Here is a 23,641-nt window from a genome sequence, read left to right on the forward strand (position 1 = left end):
TCTTTATCAGCAACAGCTGTGCATATGTTTGTAATTTGGTGTGAAAGTTGGAACCTTCCACCCCTGAGAGAGGGGTGAGGACAACAATATTTGTTGTACAGCCAATTGTAATTGCCAGTTTACATGTCCAGCAGACATGTGTGTGAAATGGGCAGCTATGTATGGGGCGTAATATTTTTGTGGGTACAGAGTGCCCTTTTTTTTTCAGGTGAGAGCGGTATGTCAGGTACAGGAAGTAGGTATAGCTGGGGAGGTAGGTAGGGGAGGTTAACAGACAAGACAAACAAGACTCATACAGGGGTGGTGTATGACACATGTGGGGGGGATACACAATTGACGGGGACGGATGTTTGGATATCTCCAGCCCATGAGCCCACAGATGGCAACAGTGGAACTGAGATCACCACCCATGGGCAGTTGCCACTGTGCCTTCACTGCCCAGGACGGGGTTGTGCTGGGGGCTGTGTAGGATGGGCAGCAGGCACACCTGTGCGTTGTGCCACCCATGCCTCAAGCTGGCGTAGGGGCCCAAGCACAGCATGCCTGATCTCCCTATGCACCACAGTCCGAACACTACGGAGGGTGAGTGGATGTTCTCCTCCAGCCATGCTTGCAGAGGGGGGACGAGCCCCATCCCCTGCAGCACTTCCACCCACAGGTGGCACAGGGCCACCGGAGGAGGGTCCGTCCTGGGCACTACTGCCAGGTGCACTCGCCAGCTGAGGTGGGAGAGGTGGGTCCACTGGAACCAGCCTTCCCTGTCGTCCTATGTTTTGCATTATTTTATGACAGTTTGGGTTAGTAACATACAATACTATTCACAATTAGTTGTAACAGCATGCATTAGTATTCCGATTAACCAAACACCCATAAATTCAGACCATTGAACAGCAAGCATAACACATGCATAATTTGAACAATACACAATCCAACAACATGCAGGGTTGATTGATGGCAACAGGCCATCAGGTTTGGATGTATGAACAGGGCACATGCATCAATGTACATGCAAATATGTATGAACCAACAGGACAAATGTTCAGGGGAGTTAATTGTGAAGACACATACCCATCTCATGTAGAATGGATTATTTGTGGTTATAGGGTAGGGTGAACAAATATTTCATTAACAAATTCAAATACCTATGCATATGCTGTACATTTCTACTAGCTGCAGATATATACACACTACAGGTCTGACTACAGTTTCCTATGTGTAAACTTATGCATGTTGGTGATGGGAATGTTACTGCTACATTAATATACATTGCATTTTTATTCATACACATTCATATCTGGCTCTGTTCAGCTACAGCATCCTGCTACATTTGCTTTATATGGCTCTAGACAACTGTGGATGTTTGGTATTTCAAACAACCATACTATCTGCATATTGCAAATGTACAGCAACATATCCAAATTGTGGGACACACATTCCAGCTTCAGTACTTTATTCCACACATTTCACTGTTTGGTTGTACCTGTCGAATTCATTTCATTCTGTACTGACTGCAGTATACTTTATTCAGGAGTTATTACAACTTTATTGGTGGATTTATACCTCTTTCTCACACTCTCACGTGTTTTATTTTTACAATTCAGGATGGTACTTAATTCTAGGCTTTATTGACATGTTTTACTTGGTTACAACAATCCTTTCCAACAGTCTTACTTGTGTCATGTTTCAGATTTTAAATGGGGATATATTTCACACATGTGTTTTACTCATCTTGTGTAGCTGTAATTTACAGCCTGCTGCAGGTTATGTATTATTATATTACAGGTGGAACATCTTTATTTCAGACTTGTTTCATTTTTATTTTTGGGTTACAGGCTGCATCACACTTATGTAATCACACAGTACTAGCAGAATCTCTCTTACACTGTTACTTGCACTTTTTATTAATAAGTGACTACACTGCACTCTTTTGCAAGCTGTCATACTTATATTTTTTAACAGTTACAGGGAGAGAATTACTAACCTGCCTGGTGGCGCAACCACACAAACCTATCGGCATAGGCTCGACGATTCATGGAACGGACACCTGCAGCTATAATATAAATGAAGTAATATTGGAATACACATCTCCATAATATCAGCTAGGTTAACTTCTTACATAAATAATTACATGTAACTTACTCAGTAGTGGGGCGTTGGGCATCTGCCAGGCCTCGTGGATCCAACGGTTCAGTTGGTCCTGCTTCCATCTCTTCAGGTCTGCATGGTGGTGATGGACCTGTTCACCAGTCCTTGGTATTCCTGTGGTACTGGTGAGATCATGTGACAACCGGTCCCACGCCTCAGCCTTGTATGCTCCCCACAGGACCTGGCCCTGCATGAGTTGGGCCTCATGATCATGGACAAGGAGCCAAACCATATATTTGGACTCCTCAATGCCCCACCTCTGTGCTCGGAAGCAACTACCCTCTCCTACACCTGCCATCCAGACTGCAAATCGATTCCACAATCAATTATACTGTGTATTCCCACCTATGGGGCTTATATATGCCGTTTTTCCCGCACTTATCTGTGATTGGCCATTTTGGAAATGTATCAGCTTCACAAAACCTGCTTTGTCATGCTTCTCTTTCTATTCATTCCTATATATATGCTAATACTGCATTTCTAAGAGCAACTGTCATGACTTAGTGGTTCAGTACTTTGACTATGGTGTATGGTATCCTGAGTTCGAGCCTGGCCATTAATTTGTTTTTTTATGACTGTCTACACAAGCTAGGAGGTGTGTCTGTGTAAAGGCAGTTTTGATATAGCTTGCTCAACGTTGCCCGCCAGTTATCTTGGCGCGGTGCGCAGCTCCGCGCAAATGGGTTACACTGGTTTACGCGTCATTTGGCTGTCAGCATGCATATTACGCTCAGCTCAGCTGCGGGCACACAGTTTCAGTGTGTTACAGCACTGCTCAACCCCGGGCACTCATTTTACACCTGTTAAACCACTGCTCACCTACGGGCAGATATGCTCAGCTTGTTAGAGTGTAGCTCAGCTATAGGCACTTCTGACATTTTTTTTTTTTTATTATCTCACATTTCTTCAAAATACATGTCCCATTTTATTGCATTTTATATAAAATATAATTTTATATATGTACATATATGTTAGGGAATTGTTTCGTGTTTATTTCACTAAAAATAAAAATTGATGTTGTGGGGGGCTCGAACCATAACTGCCTCCTCTTCAGCCGACGTCTCTACTGCTACGGTATTGCTTCATAGCTTACTTTGCATATTTAGATCTTATATGCTTTTCCACTGACTGCTAACTGTGGCTAAGCGACGGGCACGCCCGCGCAAATGAGCGCAATTACGGGCAAACATCTTTAAAACTTATAAAAAAATATATAACATGTTCATTTTTACATTTTATGTTTATAGTCCGTGGGGGCATGTGTTGTGTTGTGTTTGTTGACATTTACGCAGACTCTCTCGTGGGGGTTTACTTTCGTGGCGGTTACTCTTCAGGGGGCGTGTCTGTTTGCAGGACTCGCCCTGCAGACACGCCCCCTACTTTCTTACACAGACCGTGTTAGCCTTGGGTGTGAGTCAGCATGCCCTCATGAAAATGCATGGCATGCTGACGTCACACCGTTTAACTGCAGCCTCCGTGTAAGACTTGTAACTCTTACACGGAGGCTTCGTGAATCCTGCCCCACATGTTGCTTCACATTGAAATTAAGAAACAGGCTTTGTAAGATAATGCAGGAGTAAAACACAACATAGTTCAACTGCTCTTTCTTAATGTAAAGGGTAAATGTCTGAAGCAGACAACTTAAATTATGCTTTTGCATATCTTGGCATTTTAAACACAACATGGTATATAACTGATTTGTTTGAGTTAAAATAGCTTTCCAGTATAAAATACAGATATGACCTACCAGTACTATCCCAAGAAGCAGACAGATTGACCATCATATGGCTCATATCATTGAGGATACACTAGACTGTATCAAACCAGCCTTTGCTTCTGGTAATAAACTACCACACTAAATGCCATTTGTATTTGATGATAAGATACTAACACACATCACATCAAACTGTGTTTTAGGGAACCTTATGTTCAACAGACTATTGCACTAGAATATACAGTTAAATTGTACTGCAAGGTGCCATTTGCAAAACATTGCAGTCTCCTGTGCAATGACATAAATAGTTTAGTTGTAAAAAAAAAAAACAGCAAATACTGTATGAGACTTGAATGTCATCGTATTCAATATATGTCACTTCCATACTAGTTCCTATCTACTTCCATCCCTGCACCTGTTTTACACAATTACAGGACATTATAGTCCATCATAAAAAGTGGCCCTTTAACACAGACTATGATATTACCCCTCTTAGAAAATCTTAATCACTTCCTTTTATCCAAGCAAAAGTTTACCTGTTGAAATCAGCTGCAAAACATGACATACTATTGCAATGAATAAGACCACCTTCCAAAATCAATGTCTGCTTGAGCCCCACTGCTGCATTAGAATATCAAATATAGGGCATGTCTTCAAATTAACTTAAGTAAATAGACCATTTGGACACATGAGAAAAATATGTTGATAAATATATATAAATTTATAAGATTTGGGAGACACAGACTGAAAGGTGAATATTTAATACCGCACAGAGTGATTGAAACTGTGGATTCAATTAGGGAATTGGGTCTATGGGTAGACTTAGCACTGAGTTTTTCTAATCATATCTTTAAATTACAAATTAAATAATAAATAATTTTACCTTTTGACTCAATCAAGAATGACACTGATGTGCAAAGTACTTGTTTATTCCATAAACAGCACTGAGAGACTGCCTGCTAAAATCATCAGAATCAGTCTCAAGGAACAAACAGAGAACACTCTATATATACTCTCTCTCTCTCTCTCTGTCTCTTTTTCTCATCTATATATATATATATATATATATATATATATATTTTTTTTTTTTTATCAGCTGCATACATGCAGAACTTTGATGTCATATTACCTTCAACAAATCAAAATAAAGAGCCAGCAAAATGAATAGGTGTAGCACATGAAACTACTTTAATAAAATACAACAGTAAAAATAATATAATAAGGCAAAGATGAGTGCTTTCACACCAAAATCAGGTACCTAATCAGATCTAAATATACATTAATACATCAGGGTTTAAATATCTCAAAACTTCTACCTAAGACATTGTGACTTCAAGGCAGGTCTTAAAGGGATACACTTATTTAATCCATTGTGTCTTATAGCCTGAAACAACATTATCCATTTAGTCTCAAGCTTATCTGTATAAATTGTGTAATTCTTACAGTAAATAGATACATTTCTAAAACAGAAAATTTAAAAGTATGCATACTTCTCTTATTAACTACATGTTTACCAAGCGCCTTCTTGATATCACCTCTACTCATACTATACAAATGCTCCCTAATTCCGTCTCTAAAACAATGATTCATCTTACCTACATAATAACTATAACATGTTTCACAACTCACTAAGATAAACAAAGTTTTGAGTACTGCAATCCAGATAAAAATCAAATTTAAACATCTGTCGAGTGCTGAATGCATAAACAATCACCCTCCCTAATATATTTGCAGAGATTGCATCCCTACATGGGAAGATTAATTTCAGATATAGCTCTCTCTCTTTTGGCTTTTCCTGGTTAGGGGTCACCACATTGGATCACCTTGTCCGCTCATGATTGGCAGTGGAGTTTTACGGTGTTGAGTTGCCAGCCCGACGCCCATCCTTCCTCAGAAAGCACACATATGCATGCACACGCATCTAAGGCCAATTTAAGTGTGTCCAATCCACTTGCAGCATGTCTTTGGGGATGTGTGAGGAAATCTGAGCACCAGGAGGAAACCCACACGACCACAGGGAGGACATGCAGACTCCACTCAGAGGGCAACTCAGCCGAAGATTGAACCGGAGATCCTCTTGCTGTGAGGTGACAATGCTAAATGCTGCACCACCATAGCCCCTGTCAGCTTTATAATTGTTTACTTCATTACCGAAAAATGGTCTAGCTCTTGTTTGCTGACAGGTTACACTTCATTTTGTATCTGAAGTATAGTCTGGCATTCCTAAAAAAGTGGCTCTTCATAACATTTTTTTTCAAATGTTTGGGATGCATACTCTGAGTATGTAATAAGTTATTTTTTTTACATGGTTTCTTGCAAACTGATGTTATAATTCCACTAACGTGTTTTGTTATACTTAATCCAAAAAATCTATTTCAGTTACAGAATGCTTAAACGTAAATTTCAAAAAGCTAGTGGTATCTTGTAAATAATTAATAAAACCATGTAAAGACTTTATTGAACTAGCCCAAACAAAAAATATGTCATCAACAAACCTAACATAAGAGTGAAATTTGATATGCAGTCCCTACATTAAAAATATACTCATATTCCCAGTGTGCCAGCACCATGTTGGTGTGACTGTGCACACACATGGTACCCATCACAACACCTACATTCTAAACATAATGCCTATCTGCAAAGGAGAAAAGCATTGCTTGTAAGGAAAACATCAAGCAAAAACATATCAAATACACTTGGTCAAAAGTGTATGCTGAATTCTTAATAAAAAAAGTTAGTCTAACTTAATCTATTCTTGCCTCATTTGGAATAACAGTGAACAGGGACATTATATCCATGGTAACTAATAAATAGTCATTGACACAATTAGTTTCAGCCCATTGAGACAGACTCCTCAAAAATAGTTTGTATCTTGAAGAACGTTCTCAGTTTTACCTATGATGGAATGAACCTGTTGCTCTACAAAAATAGACATGGGCTCCATAACTTCCCCTTCCCTGAAACTATGGGCCTCATGGGGTGCTTATTCAGGGACTTATGCATTTTATGGAGCACATGTATCACTGGTATCAATGGATATTCAACCAGAAAATATGCATAGAGTTGTTTGTCAGTGACCTCCCTCCATCAAAAGATCATGGATTTAAGTGTTAACCTTAGCAATAATCATATTAACGTCAAATCTTGCACATTCAGTATATATGGGTGAAACATTCAGCATATTCAACATACTATTAAAATAACAGAATGTATCCATTATAGCAATTCCTCCACTTTATCAGCCAGATGAATATATAGATCCTTGCAAGCAATTAATTTGCATAAGGTCTTGAATTGTGCTCTAGTCATATTATAAAAAACCTCTCTTTGTTCTCCTAATAAAGAACTCATAGATGTCATCTTCACACATCTTACTAAATGCCTCAGTCAAAAGAGGATTAACAGGTACATAACTGCTAGTTTTTTCAAAAGTCTGACCAGAGATGCTCTCACCCCATACAATAACTTCAAAGTAATATTTTGATCAAATAGTTTCAAGGCAAACAAAACATCATGCAGGCTCGATCCCCAAGTCAGTATAAATGATAATCCAAAGTTCAATACCTCTTATTGTTCTGCAGTTAGTTTTATAGAAGAGCTGTTAATTATTAAATCTTCAGAATTTTCTTCCATACGGCAGCACACAATTCCAGTTGACCATCAAGATGTAAATTCTTGCAGCCAGGTCTGCTCTTGCCCCATGATCATCCTCTCATCTCCTGTACAACTGGTTCTGGTAAGCAGAGTTGTAAAAAATGTTGTCCATTGGTGGAAACTACAACATCACCTGCTACCTTTGAGCATGGAGCATTTAAAGTTTCAGTAGAACTCTGCAAATCAGAAGTCTCGCTACTGCATACATCAGTGGGCACAATAGTATTGGATTTATCAATATTCAAACTGAGGTCACCAGTAGTCTTACCATTTGACAAATTGTCCACTCCTTGACAATGTTTGCAGAGTCTCAGAAACCATTGGCCACCCATCTGGAGCATTACATATGGAGGCAGCTTTCCATTCCAAACCCTTCACACCATTGTCCTTCAACCATGAAAAATTCCATCCTTCCTTAAAGTCCAACATATCACATTGCAGCTTCCTCCATTTAATTACCATGAGATACTCTTCATATGCCCCAATGTCTGTAAAAAAATTATCCAACTTCCAAGTACATAAAGCTGAGTTCACAAACACATTAACCTTCTCCATGTCTCGTGCAATTTCTGCACATAGTGAAGTTTCTATTAGATCAAAGAACTTAAGCAGCAGCTCAGGATACTTAAAATTCATCTCAAGATTAAGATTATGCCAGTCTCTCAACAAAAATGGAAAGGCATTCCCATAAGTTTGCATTTTACATGCACATAGACCCCTCGGAATCACCTTATGTTTCAGGCAGGCTTCAAAATGCAGCCTTTGCTACTGAAGCTCTTAAACTTGTACATATTATTTTCCAGGGATCTTAACAGTACCTTAAAATCAGCATAGTCTGTATCCGAGCATCCCAATGCACCAGAAGTAACATTCTCATTGATCAACAATAAGGGATTGCCATCTACAGCTAAATCTCATCTCAAGTGGTTGTTATCATAGATCTTCTACCATTGCTCAGGACATAATCCAACTCAATATTGTTACCTTCAGCCATGCTCCATTCAGTATAAAACAAATTTAAAGGATGCAGACCTAACTAAGGAACAAACAGCCAGCCAAATAAAGAAAATGTACATACAAAATCAAAATAAAGAGCCAGCAAAAGAAATAGGTATAGCAAATGCAACTACTTTAATAAAATACCACAGTAAAAATAATAAAATATGTTAAGATGCTCACTTCCACACCCAAATCAGGTGCTTCATCATATCTAAATACACAATAATACATCAGGATTTAAATATCTCAGAACTTCTACCTAAGACCTTACCCCGGATTCATGAATCCTCCGTGAAGACTAAATAAGTCTTATTCGGAAACTGCAGTTGAATGGTAGGACGTCAGCGTATCATGCATATTCATGAGGGCACACTGACTCCACTCCAAGTCCAACACGGACCATGCAAGAAGGCAGGCGGCTTGCCCAACTGCCAAGCAGTCCAAAGGTCCATGCCCCTGCGAGTGTCTGAATTGCGAAATGTCAACACACATGAGTGAGTCCGCTCAAATGTCTACATACTCAACACTACACTCCCTCACATTGTAAACCCCCAGTACAGTTATGAAAAGTAAAACTTTATTTTTTTTTTCTAATTCCTGATATAGCTGCCCGTATTTGTTCGTGTTTGCACGGGTGTGCCCATTGCTTAGCTGCAGTTAGCAATCTCGACATTGAAGAGCATAATAAGGAATGTTTATGCAAATTAAGCCAAATAGCAATAGCGTAGTGGTAGAGCCTTCGCTCAAAGAGGAGGCATTCACGGTTTGAGTCCCACCACTCCCCTTTCTAATTTATGTTTTAAATTAGTATATGAAATAATTCCTGACATATATGATTAAAATTTTACTAAAAAGCATTGAAATGGCCTATGTATCAGTGAACAAAATGTATATTTATAAAGGATCCTGACATATAATTGCCCCAGTTAAGCAACGCTTTACCCATTGCAATATAGTTGCCCAAAGCTAAATAGCGCTTTACTCAGTGCAATATAGTTGCCCGTAGTTAAGCAGCACTTTACCCAATGCAATATAGTTGCCCATAGTTAAGCAGCGCTTTACTCAGCACAATATAGTTGCCCGTAGTTAAGCAGCACTTTACCCAGCGCAATATAGTTGCCCATAGCTTAATAGCACTTTACCCAGCACAATCGGTTTGCGTGGAGGTGCGCACTGCGCCAACCAGTGCACCGTAGGGCAACGTGAAGCAACGTAGAGCAAAGTTGCCTAAACACAGCCACACCCCCTAGCCTGTCTGGACAGTAGTAAAATAAAAAGCAATAACAAGGTTCGAACCCAGGACACTGTGCACCATAATCAAAGTACCGAACCACTAAGCCATGACATCTTATGATAAGCAGTCACTGTTAACATACATATACTTATAAATGGTAGATTAACCATTGCTAAGCAGGTCTGCAGTCAGCCGAGAATTTTCAAAAATGGCCAATCACAAAAAAGTGTGGGAAATGCAGCATATTTAAGCCCCATAGGCAGGAATACTCACCATAACTGATTGTAGCTGCCATCTGCAGTTAGAATGGCTGGTGCTGGAGAGGGTACTCACTTTTGAGCGCAATGCTGGGGCATCGAGGAGTCAAAATACATGGTTTGGCTCCTTGCCCACCGTCATGAGTCAAGACTCCTGCAGGGCCAGTTCCAAGGGACGGAGTACAAAGCAGAGGCTTGGAACCAGTTAGCTCATGATCTCTCCAGTGCCACAGGCATTCCTCGGACTGGTGAGCAGGTCCGTCACCAATATGCAGACCTGAAGAGATGGAAACAGGACCTACTGAACCAATGGATACAGGAGGCCCGTGACATGCAAGATGCCCCACTACTGAGTAGGTAGCCATGGAATGCAGTATGTAAGACATGCTAATTTAGTCTATATAATGGATAGGTATGTCTCGATATCCCTTCATTTACTTCACAGCTGCAGGTGTCTGTGCTGCAAATCAGCAAGCCTATGCAGATAGGCTGCTAAGGCTGCACCACCAGGCAGGTTAGTAATTATTCTGCATGTATTGTTATATAAAATAGGTGAGAGAGCCGGATGCGCCACCAGGCAGGTTAGTAATTATTCTGCATGTATTGTTATATGAAATAGGTGAGAGAGCTGGAAAGAAAGTGTTGTAGCCCAATAATACAGCTGTAAAATGCCCTGAATAATTCCTCTGCATGTACTGTTATATAAAATAAGTCAGAGAGCCAGAAAAAGAGTGTAGTAACCCATTAAGGAAGGTAAAATAAGTACGAAATAATATCTCTGCATGTACTGCCATATAAAATAAGTGAGTGAGACTGAAAAAGAGTGTTGTAACCTATTAATAAAGGTATAATATGTCTTGAATATGTCTTCTGTGTGCACTATAATATCACATAAAGGAGAGAGTCTGTAGAAAAGTGTGTAATGTAATTAATAAAGGTATAATACTTGGAGTGTGTCTGTGTCACTTACTTTGAAATGTTGTTGTACCCTAGCATTATACAAATAGTACTGTTGTAATAAGTGCTGTCAACCCACAGTTGGGCAGTCCCATATAAAGTGGATGATGGAAGTGCCAGGAGCTGTGAAGCATATATACAGTCCTCAACAGTCAGTTAATGGCTGGCATGCATAAGTAAATATGGCACACGAGTAGCTTGTTAATGTGTTCTCCAGAAATATGAGTGTGGTACATGAAATGTAGGGTTCTGTAGAAATTTAACTGAAAATGTCACGTGAACACATCCAGATATGTAGATATAGAAATATAAATAAAATACATAACCATGTAGCAGTAACATCTGCATCTTGGACAGTTAGTATGTCAGATATAGGTAAGGTATATAATGAACTAGCCAAACCCAAACGCAAGCAAACTCCACCCCCCCCAACACAACCCAAATGAAACATAGCCCACAAACTCAGTGTGCCACTCAACCACAGCCCATAAGGCATAACAACGTACCCAACACTCTAGTCATAGATGTCTCTATAGTCAGGCACACTGATGTTCCACTCACTAGACTAAACAAGGAGAAAGTTACTATCAGCTGCCTGTCAGGTGCCAGGATCCACCACATAACGCATGCACTCAGGTCACTCCACAATAAGTACAAATATGACACTGTCATTGTCCATGTTGGTGTGAATGACCTGAGACGTACCTCTCTGGACTACATGAAAAGCGACATGGAAGAGCTCTCTGATCTTGTATCCCAGGCAGGTATGACCCTAACCCTGAGCAGCATCCTGCCATCACCCAGAATGATACCACAGTACAAGGACAAAATGATTGACTTCAACAATTGGCTAAGCTTCTGGTGTCATTCTAAGGGGATCCAGTATTTGTCTGCCCGGGACGACATGATTGACAGTCCACGATGCTTTGCCAGAGATGGCCTGCACCTGTTGCCCTTAGGATTCTGGATACTGGCTAAGGCTCTTTCCACCCCCTATAGTGCCTTTTTTAGGCAAGGTTCAAATGACAAATTCACTACCGTAACAGGTACAAGCAAGCAAAATCTGAGGGTAATGCTACTCAAAGCTAGAAGTCTAAACCTCAAAATGCACTCACTCGAGGCACTCCTTAAAATGGAGAATACTGACATCTGTGCAGTGACAGAGACCTGGTTCAAAGCTCCAGAGAGCACCCCTGCATTACCAGGCTTCAATTCATACCACACCTTTTGGCCACCTAGCCCAGAAAGAAGCACTAAAGGCGGAGGCGTGTCCATATTCATTAAGAATATCCACACCTCCAGGCTAGTTGCACAGCATAATGCATCCGAGATTATCCAAGTGTAACTAACTCTGGGCAAGACAGCAATCCAAACTGTAGCTTGCTACAGACCCCCCACCATGCCCCAGGAATCACACTCCTCATTTCTTGATACACTGGAAAGTATTAGAGTACAACCCAACACCCTAATAATGGGCGATTTCAACTACCCCACCATTAACTGGGAAAACTACTCATGTACCAACTCTTTTGCTCAATGTTTTCTAGAACTCATAAATTCCAATGCCTTGGATCAACTTATTCACACCCCCGCCAGGGGCAGCAATATCCTAGACATGGTCATTACCAACATGGGAAACCGGTGTTCCACACCAGAGGTCAATTTCTCGTTGGTCAGATCCGATCACAAGCTAATCAGCCTAGACATCCACATCCCACCCCCACCCTCAATTAGGGAAACCATCGTAAAACACTTCTCCAAAGCCAACTTCACACTTCTTAAGACAGAAGTAGCAAACTTCATGACACCCATGCAGACGGACAATAGAGGTATGACTGCCAAATCCTACACAAATGCACTTTATAAGCACTTACACGAGTGCATGGATCATGCTATCCCTAATAGAATCAAGATGTTATCCTCCAAAAAAAGGAAGCAAATCTGGTGGTCCTCTGCCATAAACAAACTCTACAACAGAAGAAAGAAACTGTTGCAAAAAAGAGTAAAATCCCATGACTGGAGGAACTCCCTGGTCAACCTCAGTAAGAAGCTGAGATCCCTCATAAAATCCTCCAAAGTTAATTACGAAAACAAAATTGCCACTGACTCTAAAGACAACCACAAAGCATTCTATATCTATGTCAAGAATCTAAATGGGAACACTCAGATCTGCTCTGAGTTACAGCACAATGGCACTAAATATACAGAAGCAACTAATATTGCCAACATCCTAGCAGATAGGTTCAGTGCTAACTTTACCCCCCTCTCACCCCCTAGAGGGCCCATCTAAATACCGGAAGAATGCAAAGTTCCTATAATCACGGCTGCACAGGTAAAAAACACACTCTTCAAAGCCAAGAACACAGCATCCATGGGACCTGAGAATATCCCAGGCTGCGTTCTACATGAACTACAGAATGAACTGTCACCCTGCCTAAGTACCATGTTCAATCATAGCCTCACCTCAGGCTTTGTACCCACTGAATGGCGCACTGCAATGGATATCCCACTCCACAAAGGGGGAGCCACGACAGACCCCGGGAACTACCACCCCATTAGCCTGATGAGCCTGGTCTGCAAGGCCATGGAACGTATCATCATGGAACTCATAAACAAAGACATTGGTAATCTCCAAACTCTGGACCCTACCCAGTTTGGATTTGTAAAAGGCAGATCATGTCTCCTAAACCTGATTGACTTCTTTCAAGCAGTCACCAAAGCCATAGATGAGGGCAAAATGGTTCACACAGCTTATCTAGATCGCACCAAGGCTTTCGACACCATCCCCCACTCTGGAATTATAGATAAGCTCACTAAACTAGGTATAAATCCCTATGTCACAAGATGGGTTGCCAACTGACTCATGGACAGAACCCACACTGTGAAAGTAGCGAATTCCAAATCCGACATCAGACCAGTGACAAGTGGAATACCACAAGGTTCAGTCCTGGGTCCTCTCCTGTTTGGTATCTACTTCTCTGAAGTGCAGGCCAACACAGAAGGTCTTTGGCTAACAAAGTTTGCAGATGACTGCAAACTTGGAGCCATAATCAAAACTCCTAACGATGTGGACAAACTACAAAAGGGCCTCACTGAGACAGATACTTGGTGTCAAAGCCATGGCCTGAAGCTCAATGCCAAAAAGTGTATTGTCATCCCCTTTGGTAAAAATTCTGTAACCATGAACTACCACATAGCTGGTAGTCTACTTAATGCTGAAAATGTGATAAAAGACCTTGGGACACAGGTGGACAGTAGTCTTTCCGTTGATAATCACATCACCACAGTGGTCAGGAAATCCTTCTACGTGGCTCATCTCATCACAAAAGGATTCTCATCCAGAAAAAAAAAGCTCATTGTTCCCCTCTACTCATCACTCATTAGACCCATTATAGAGTACAACGCCCCTTTTGGTATGTACCTCACAAGACATCTACAACAACTGGAAAGACCACAGAAATACCTCACAAAGAGGATTACTGGCCTCAAACAGATGCCCTATGCAGACCGTCTCAAAAAACTACAGCTTTACTCCATCGCATATCGCCTACTCAGGGGCGACCTCTGCCTAACATACAAAGCTATGTCAAACCCAGAGCTGTTGGACATGCTCCACTTAAAGAAATCCCAATCACTCCGAGCTACACACTCTAGGGACCTAAACCTTGTCACCACAATAAACAGAATATGCTGGAGGGATAGATTCCTGTCCCAGAGACTTCCCATACTCTGGAACAGACTACCTATCTATGTCAAACAGAGCTCCTCATTAGCACTCTTCAAGAAAAATCTTGATGATTGGATGGGAAATGGGAAATTCATCCCGGGGATCACTTCTGTGACTCTGCTCGACAGGGGCACACTAAAATAATTTTCTTGGGTGGCGAAAGCCATGGTACATTTTTTGGCTAGGCTTGTATGGGCCCTAGGGTCAATAGCCTAGTATGTACCTATGAACCTATCAACCTATGAACAACCTAATGCATGTTGCCAAGTGTAATAATACATGTAGGGGTTATACACCTGCAGTCATTAGGAATGTAATGTAGACTAAAAATACTTATAAAATGTTAATTGAGGTTTCTCTCTACACCCTACTGAATGTGCATAAACAATGCAATTCCACACCTCAATGGGTATGTCTAATCTCAAAACATTTGTTGGGACATATGTCCTATTGTTCTATAAATATCTGCATTTACTTTGATGCATGTGCCCTGTTCAAACACCACATTCTTGGTGGCCTGTTGCCACCAATCATCCCTGCATGCTGTTGGAATGTCCACTGTCGTTCAATATATGCATGTGTTATGCTTGCTGTTCAACTGTTGGAACCTTGGTGTGTTGGGTTAATGGGAATATTACTGCATGTGGTTACATCTAATTTGGACTGCTGTTGTTTATGTTGTAATTAAACACACCTAATCACAGAATGTATGGGAAGGCCGGTCCCAGAGAACCCACCTGTCCCTCCTCAGCTGGCGATTGCACCTGGCACTAGCAGGTCCAATGCCCAGCCCGGGCTCCCCTCCTCCATTGGTCCTATGCCACCTTCAGGTGGAGGCCCTGCAGAGGATGGGGGCTCATCCTCCCATGCAAGCATGGGCGGAGAAGGGCCACCTGTCACCCTCTGAAGGGTTCGGGCTGTGGTGCGTAGGGAGATCCAGCGTTCAGTCGCTGATCCCCTACACCAGGTTGAGGCAAGAGTGGCGCAACTCATGGGTGAGCCTGTCCCTCCTATGCAGCCCCCAGCACAGTCACCCTTGGGGCTGTGAAGGTGCAGTGCTGACTGCCCATGGGTGGGGATCTCAGTTCCACTGTTACCATCTGGCGCTCATGGGCTTGCGATTTCCAAACATCCATCCTCGTCAATTGTGTTCACCCAACCTATGTGTCATACACCGCCCCTGAATGTGTCTTGTTTGCCTTGTCTGTTTACCTCCCCAACCTACCTCCCCAAATATACCTACTTCCTCTACCTCACTTTCCACTCTCACCTGAAAAAAAAGGGCAATCTGTCCCCACAAAAAAATGACGCCTCATACATAGCTGCCCATTTCGCACACATGTCCGCTGGACATGTAAGCTGATAATTATAATTGGCAGTACAACACTCTTTGTTGTCCTCACCCCTCTCTCATGGGTGGAAGGTTTCAAATTTATTGCATACGCACAGTTGTTGCTGGTAAAGAAATGGGCAGCTATGGACCTTCCCTACACCTGTCCTGCACATCCCGAGTTTGTTTCCCTACTGTCTTTCCCTCTTTGTGCCCCATTTTTCACCACTTTCCTATCTCCCCATTTTCTTTTCTTTTAAAGACATTAGCACAGGGGTTAGTGGGAGTAAGAACTTTTAAGCAGTAGTTAGCAGGTTTAAGCGAGTGTGCCCATGTGTGCGCTTAGCTAAGCATCTTTAAGAAGCATGCAAACCAGCTTACAACTGCTTAAAAGTGCCTTAGTCACTCTGCATGGCAGGGCCCTTGTTCTGCTGTGCAGCAAAATAAAACACCTCTGTCAGTCTCAAACCCCAGACCTTGGACACACTTGACTGCATGAAGTACCACTAGGCCACAGTAAATTTACAACAAGCTGGTGCTGTAATAAATATATCATGCATTATTATGAGTGAATGGTGAATGTAAAGGGAAAATAGGAATGTCATAACACAAATCTTGTTCTGTGGATCTTTACCAGCAGTTGTTGTGGAATTGCATGACATGACTGTGAAAAGAGAACCAGCCATTCTAGCAGGAAATAATGTTACAGTAGCACTTTACAAACCCCACACAGTATGGGAGCAGGATAAACACTGGCATATTTGAATAGGGCAGAGGCCATACGTCCCAACTGTGACTGCTTTTCAGGGATGTCCCTGATTCCTAAACAAATGTTAGCTTTGTCCCTCAGAATCCCTCTGAAAAGTACTGATGGTATGCCAAAGAGTGGGGAATTACACTTAATGAATAATGTCAATAAGTAATAGTACACACTGCATGCACATCAGAAAAGGTGTATTAATACATATGCTCTGATTCACTCACAGTCTCAACATAATGTCTGTAATATATTACAGGTGTACCCCACTTATATGTACCTTTCCCTGAGGCTGTTCAAATATATACCTGAGTGTATAAGAGGCCTGACAGGGGCAGAAACACACAGGCATTTCAGCTTGTCTGCTGTTACACACTCTGCAAATAGCTTTGGAATGAGTCCCACAAGCATACCCTTATGTAGGAGTACAACACAGAAATATCAAAGGATGTAGCCATGTACTGTTAGCAACCAACTGTGACAATGCCATTGTCCCAGTGCAGAAAAGACCAATGTGATGTACAGACAAAGAATAATAGGCTAACCTCTGGCTACCATCTGGATATGTCCACAAGTGGGAGCTATGCAGACAGACTACTTGCCTTGTTAGACTAACAGGTACACAGCAACCCTGTATGTTCAGCAAGATAAACATCACACAATAATATATAATGCTCTCTGTACTTCTGCACCCCTACCCAAAAGAACAATATACCTGTGTATTCAGGCTCTACCAAGGATGTAGGTAGGTATACTCAGTACTGAAATGTGTCCAGTTGTCTTGAGCAGCCCATGCTAATGTCAACACAAATAAACAACAAACTGTTCAGAAGTGAGGTAATTAATATTTACAGTATAGCTGTTCATAAACAGTTCATGTGCCAGAGGAATACATTGCAATAACTACTTTTGTATGGCAGTTACTTGTCTAATTAGAAAAGAAAGTACATACACCCATGTATCTTGTGTAAGCATGTGGAAGGGTGAGTAAAATTCTACACTGACAAGTGTGTACTAGAAGCAGCAACATTCAGGTTTGAGTACAACATGCAAATCACTGGCTACAAACCTAGCTTCAGAGATAAGAAGTATACCAACCTTCTGACTGACACAATGGTGTCCACAGCAAACAAGCATGGGCCCCACTTTGGAAAGCTGAAAGGGCTACGCCTACCTAACCTAGCATTGTATAGCTGTGGGCTCCTATGACAGTGAGTAGTACAATTACCACACAGCAGGCTGCATGCAATTAGTAAATGGTGGGCACCAATTGGTGCAGAGGCCATCACACGCACATGTGCAGATACCTAGAAAAGCAGGCTGTACTTGCTGTCTACACATGCAATAATCTCATTGCAGCAAGAGAGAGAGAGAGAGAGAGAGAGAGAGAGACAGACAGACAGAGGCAGAGGCAGAGACACAGACACAGACAAAGACAGACAGAGAAACACAGAAAAAGAAAGAGCAACAGACAGAGAAAATAAAAAAAAAATTCCTTTAAAAACAAACGGAACGCAGCAATACAAATGAAAGGTATGTAACACATATGAATTTGCTGGCATGTAGTAGATGTTTATGAAGAGTACTGTACATACTGTGAATAATCCATATGTGGCAGCAGTACGTATCTCTATGTATCTGTACATGTGCATAGGGTAACGGACATACTGCAACTGTTTGTGAAGGGTGTACATATATACGTGTACATATATACGTTGTTGAATGTTGTTATGTGTATATTTCTATGTAGGTTGTAGTGTGTGGAAAACAAAATAGCATGCAGTGCTGGTATGTGGCATGTGGTGGTTAAACGCTGTGGGTATGCTCTGTCAGTTTTGCAGTGTTGTAGCCAGTGAGGCCTGCTAAAGCTACATGGCCTGAGGACACCTTCAATGCAGTCTGCACAATACTGTGCAATATTATTACATAACTGTATATCTCACAACTGTTGCATAAGTGATATTCCCACCATGAATAGTGGACTGTATATGTGCCTATATGTACATCTATATGTACAGCAATAGATGTTTATATGTATGTGCATATGTATGTGTGTGTGTGTGTATATATATATATATATATATATATATATATATATATATATATATATATATATAGACATATATATATATATATATATATATATATATATATATATATATATATATATATATATATATATAGAGAGAGAGAGAGAGACATGGGGCATACTTACTGCGACAGGTGCCTGGCGACCAAGGTATGGACTGAAGCTCAGTGTTGACACTGCAGTGCCATCCCTTCTTGCCTGAACACTGTACCCATTAACTACCACATAGGTGGTAGTCTACCTAACAACGAAGGTGTGATAAGGGAACATGAGACACAGGTGGACAGTAGCCTCCCCTTTGATAATCACAGTGCCACACTGGTTATGTACTCTGTCTACGTAGTACACGTCATCACAAAAGGTGTGTCATCTAGGGAAATATAGGTCAGCGTTCCCCTTTACTTAACACACTTAAAACCCATTAGAGAGTACATTGCCAACTACAGCAACTGGAAAGGCCACAGACATACCTCACAAAGAGTAATACCGGCCTCAAACAGATGCCCTATGCAGACCGACTCACAAAACCACAGCTACTCTGTGTTGCATACCGCCTACCCAGAGGTGACCTCTGCCTAACATACTGAGCTATGTCACACCCATAGCTGTTGGACATGCTCCACATAAACATATTACAATCCCTCCAAGATACACACTCTAGGGCCCTACACTTTGTCAGCTCACTAAACAGCACATGCTGGAGGGATAGATTCCCATCTTAGAGACGTGCCATACTCTGGAACAAATCACCTATCAATAGTAAACAAAGCTCCTCATCAGCAGTTGTCATAAATACTCCTGATGATTGTTTGGGAGATAGGAAATACACCCTGGACATCACCTCTGTGGCTTTGGTTGACAGGGGCAAGTATAATTAATTTACATGTGTGTCAAAGGCCAGGGTAGCATATGGCTAGGCTGCTGTAGGCCCTAGGGCCCATAGCGTATTACCTACCCATGACACGAAGCACACACACATGTACTTAGTACAATAATTGCTATGTGAGGTTGACTGAGTGTGATGGTGAATTTGTTGGTGAATGTGTGCAAGGTCTGTAAAGGTGTGATAGCTTAGCGTGAAATTGTTTCTGTCATGGTAGTTTGTGTCCTAGCTGTGATCCCAGCAAAAGATGTGTATGCTATTGCTAGGCAGAAAAAGTAGTATGGCATACAGTGTGACGTAGTCCCTTGTTGTCGACTGTGGTGTCACATTGTAGGCTAAAGTAATACATGTATGCTTAGTGAGTGGTACTGCTGGTGAATCCAACTTCCATATGAACTGTAGTACTATCTGAAGCTGTAGGCCTAAACAGTACAGTATGGTGTATGTTCACATTGCTTGGAAACACTGTTTTGTGTCTTCCCTGTAGTCCTCACAGATTACATACCTCAGGCATAAGGTTTTCTAAGTAGTGACACACAGTACTGTATGGTACACAGGTAAAGCTCATCTGGGTTGGCATACATTTGTGTGTTGTATGCATGTCTGATGTGTGTGTGTGTAATTATGACTGTACCATGCCCTGACTCATATCTGTGTTACAGGGTATACGTGTGTATCTAGCAACATGTATAGTCTAGTGCAGCAGTATGCCACCTATATCTACAACTGTGCACATATGTTAGGCAGGGGTTTGACATCAAAGACTACTGTGGTATACTGGTAATACTGTAACTGTACTTTACATTCATTGCAATGGATGACATCTTTCTTCATCCATTAGCTTGATATATACCTCCTGTGGCTAGGTGGTGCATTGTGTCACATACAATGTGCCATGTACTGTTGTATAGTCTTACATACTGGTTTCACTTTGTTGCTGTGCAGAACATAGTTTAATATATAGAATGTGCCAGGCACTGTCAGGCAGTTGTGGGCTGAGCACTGATATGTGGCATTAAAAGTGTGTATCTACTGACAGCCAATAGGTTGCTATATATGGAAATTCATTGATGTCTGTACTTTAGAATGTTAAGTGTGCCACATGACTTGCTCACAGTTATTGTTTTATTGTCTTCCAGGGACATGTCTCACAATCGCAAACCTGTGTATTCCCCTGAAGAGGAGGAAATAATCCTAGATGCCCTACTACAACATCACACCCTGCTGTTTTCCAAGACCAGCCAGGACCAGCATGGGCACACTGCACTGTGGCAAGATGTTGTCCATTGGGTGAATGATGTAGGCATGCATAACTGGACTTATGAGCAGGTACACCATCACTGCAGTGATTTAATTAGACATGTCCGGCAGCATGCCTCTGATGTCCGCAGACAACAGCTTGCCACAGGTGGTGGTGCAGCATCACACCCGCCCCTCACCAGAGTGGAAGAGCTGCTCCTCAGCGTGGTGGCTCATGGCCAACCATTACAACAGACATGTGTCATCATGGAGGCCAGAGTCTCCCAGCAAGTTGACTCAGAGCGTGCAGGTAACATGGCATATCTGTAGACTACTGTTAGCTTGATTGTTAGAACATGCATATGTCAGATGTGTACTGTGTATTAAGAAGATGTGGAGCCTGGTGTTGTGCAATACTGATAATTTGGAACATAATCTGTATGCCTGTGACTGTCACATGTACTATTGTAAAGTTGCAAACTCACAGCAACAATACCATAGTTGTTGACACTGACAAACTGTCTCATATCCTTGTAGGTCCCTCTGGTGTGACAGCAAGACAGCAGACCCATGCTGGTGAGTGTTCTACATTTAATATAGCAAATAACATGCGCATGTCATAGGTGAGTTGTAGGCCATATACACATCTAAAACACCTGCACATAATGCATGCTCTGAATGTTTTATGTGGGACTATACACATCCCAGTAACATGAGCAGCTGCCTCAAACACATGCAAAACACAGAGCATCCCAACCAATTGTGGTAAACTGCAGTGGACATTGTATAGGCAGAGTCAATACACATGCACACAACATACACCACTTTGTCATACACAGTCAGTGTTCATATGATACACATGGCATATTTAGACACCTGCTGTAAGGTCAGACTCCAGTATCCCAAATGTCATCCACACAGCACACATACTATACCTGAGGGATAGAGGCCTATCATGAGGTGGTGCGACACTCTTCAACACACAACACGTTCATGTTAGGCAATGCTCCCTATTGAACACCTTACATACCCATATAACAACTGCCTGTGAAATGGTTAATGTAGACAAAGTGCTGCAGTTCAGGTACAGCAAGATAGTTGCCAGTGTGTCACACATTAGTGGCCTTGAGGGACCACATGATGCTGCCTGATGATGGCCCATGGTACTACACTACATGCAGTTACAGTAACTTCAGTACTACACATAGCATTCATTGCTATACACCTGGCAGTTATGTGCATCCGGACATGGTATGTATACCTATGAGTGATGGTGCACAGGACATTGGAAAGCATTTAATACTTGCACAGCACTGTTATGTCCATGTACACATTGTGTTCCAGGGTGAGGCCAATCATTGAACAACACACATGCATCAAAGACATGTATACTGTTATTAACAAGGACTCTCTACACTCGCACTGCATGCTGTTGAGCAACACACATCCTGCATTCTGACATGTGTGATAGGATTCTTTGGCTTGTGATACTGTACTCCAACATCAACCACTAATGAGTATGTTCTGGATTGCTGTTGGTGTGTGTGTGTTTCAACTTTACTGAGTAGTGTATTTGTGTGCATGTGTTCATGTGTGCATGTGTGCATGTGTTCATGTGTTCATGTGTCCATGTGTTCATGTGTGCATGTGTGCATGTGTGCATGTGTTTATGTGCGCATGTGTGCATGTGTTCGTGTGTGCTAACATCATGTATAGATTTTAAAGTGTGTTTCCTGCCTTCCTCTCTCAGGTGATGAGGTTGTGTTGGTTGAGTGCAGCAGGGAACCTGAAGTCACTGCCACAAATAGTGGAAATGATGATACATGTGTTGTGGCACAGGCAGGTTTGACAGGGTCTGTCGTTGGTCTGCCTATCGACAGTACACAGCTTTCCACCCATCTATGTGCACATTCATACTGCCAATGCATACCTCATCACCAATGGCCTTAGCTGAGGGACAGCTTACAGTAGGCATTGACCAGGATAGTGTGGTATCTATGGCACATGCATCCTCTCACAGCAGCCATACCCAGACACCTGGAATAGTACCACATAGGCAGATGTCCAGGGGTTCTCGTGGGAGCACTGCTGGTCATAATGCCCCTGGCAGACGTGCCCCCACAGGTCTTACAACCTCAGGTATGTTCCGGGCTGTAATGCAGGCACAGGCACGTATGGAACTTTACACCAGACAGGGACTAAGGGCGCAGAGGGCCCATAACACTGCTATCAATGACAGTATCCGTGACCTTGCCGGTGCCATCCGTAATTACACCAAGGTCATTGATAGATGTTGGGGGGAGACACTAGATGTCCTCCGCAATGTCATGTCCATGTGCCAGGACAGTGTAGGATGGCTGAGACATCGACGTGGATGTATGCCAGCAACATTATCAGCTGGCAGTCATCACGGATGACACACAAGTCACAGCCGCTCCCGTAGTGGCAGTACCAGCCCCAGCAATGTTGGGGCTGGGCTGTCAATAGACCGTCCTAGAAGACCATGTGCAAGTGGCTCTGGCCAGTCCCAGCAGGGACATGGTTCCAGTCGACATCCCTCTACCTCTGATGATAGTACCCAGTCTGGCTTAGTACCTGATACTGTCCGTGGCACCCCTGCCAGGCACAGGTACTGTGTCAGTGGCCAGAGATGGTG

The sequence above is a fragment of the Protopterus annectens genome, chromosome 3.part0, assembly GCF_019279795.1.
Source record: "Protopterus annectens isolate FY-2018-M chromosome 3.part0, PAN1.0, whole genome shotgun sequence".
Classification (NCBI taxonomy): domain Eukaryota; kingdom Metazoa; phylum Chordata; order Ceratodontiformes; family Protopteridae; genus Protopterus; species Protopterus annectens.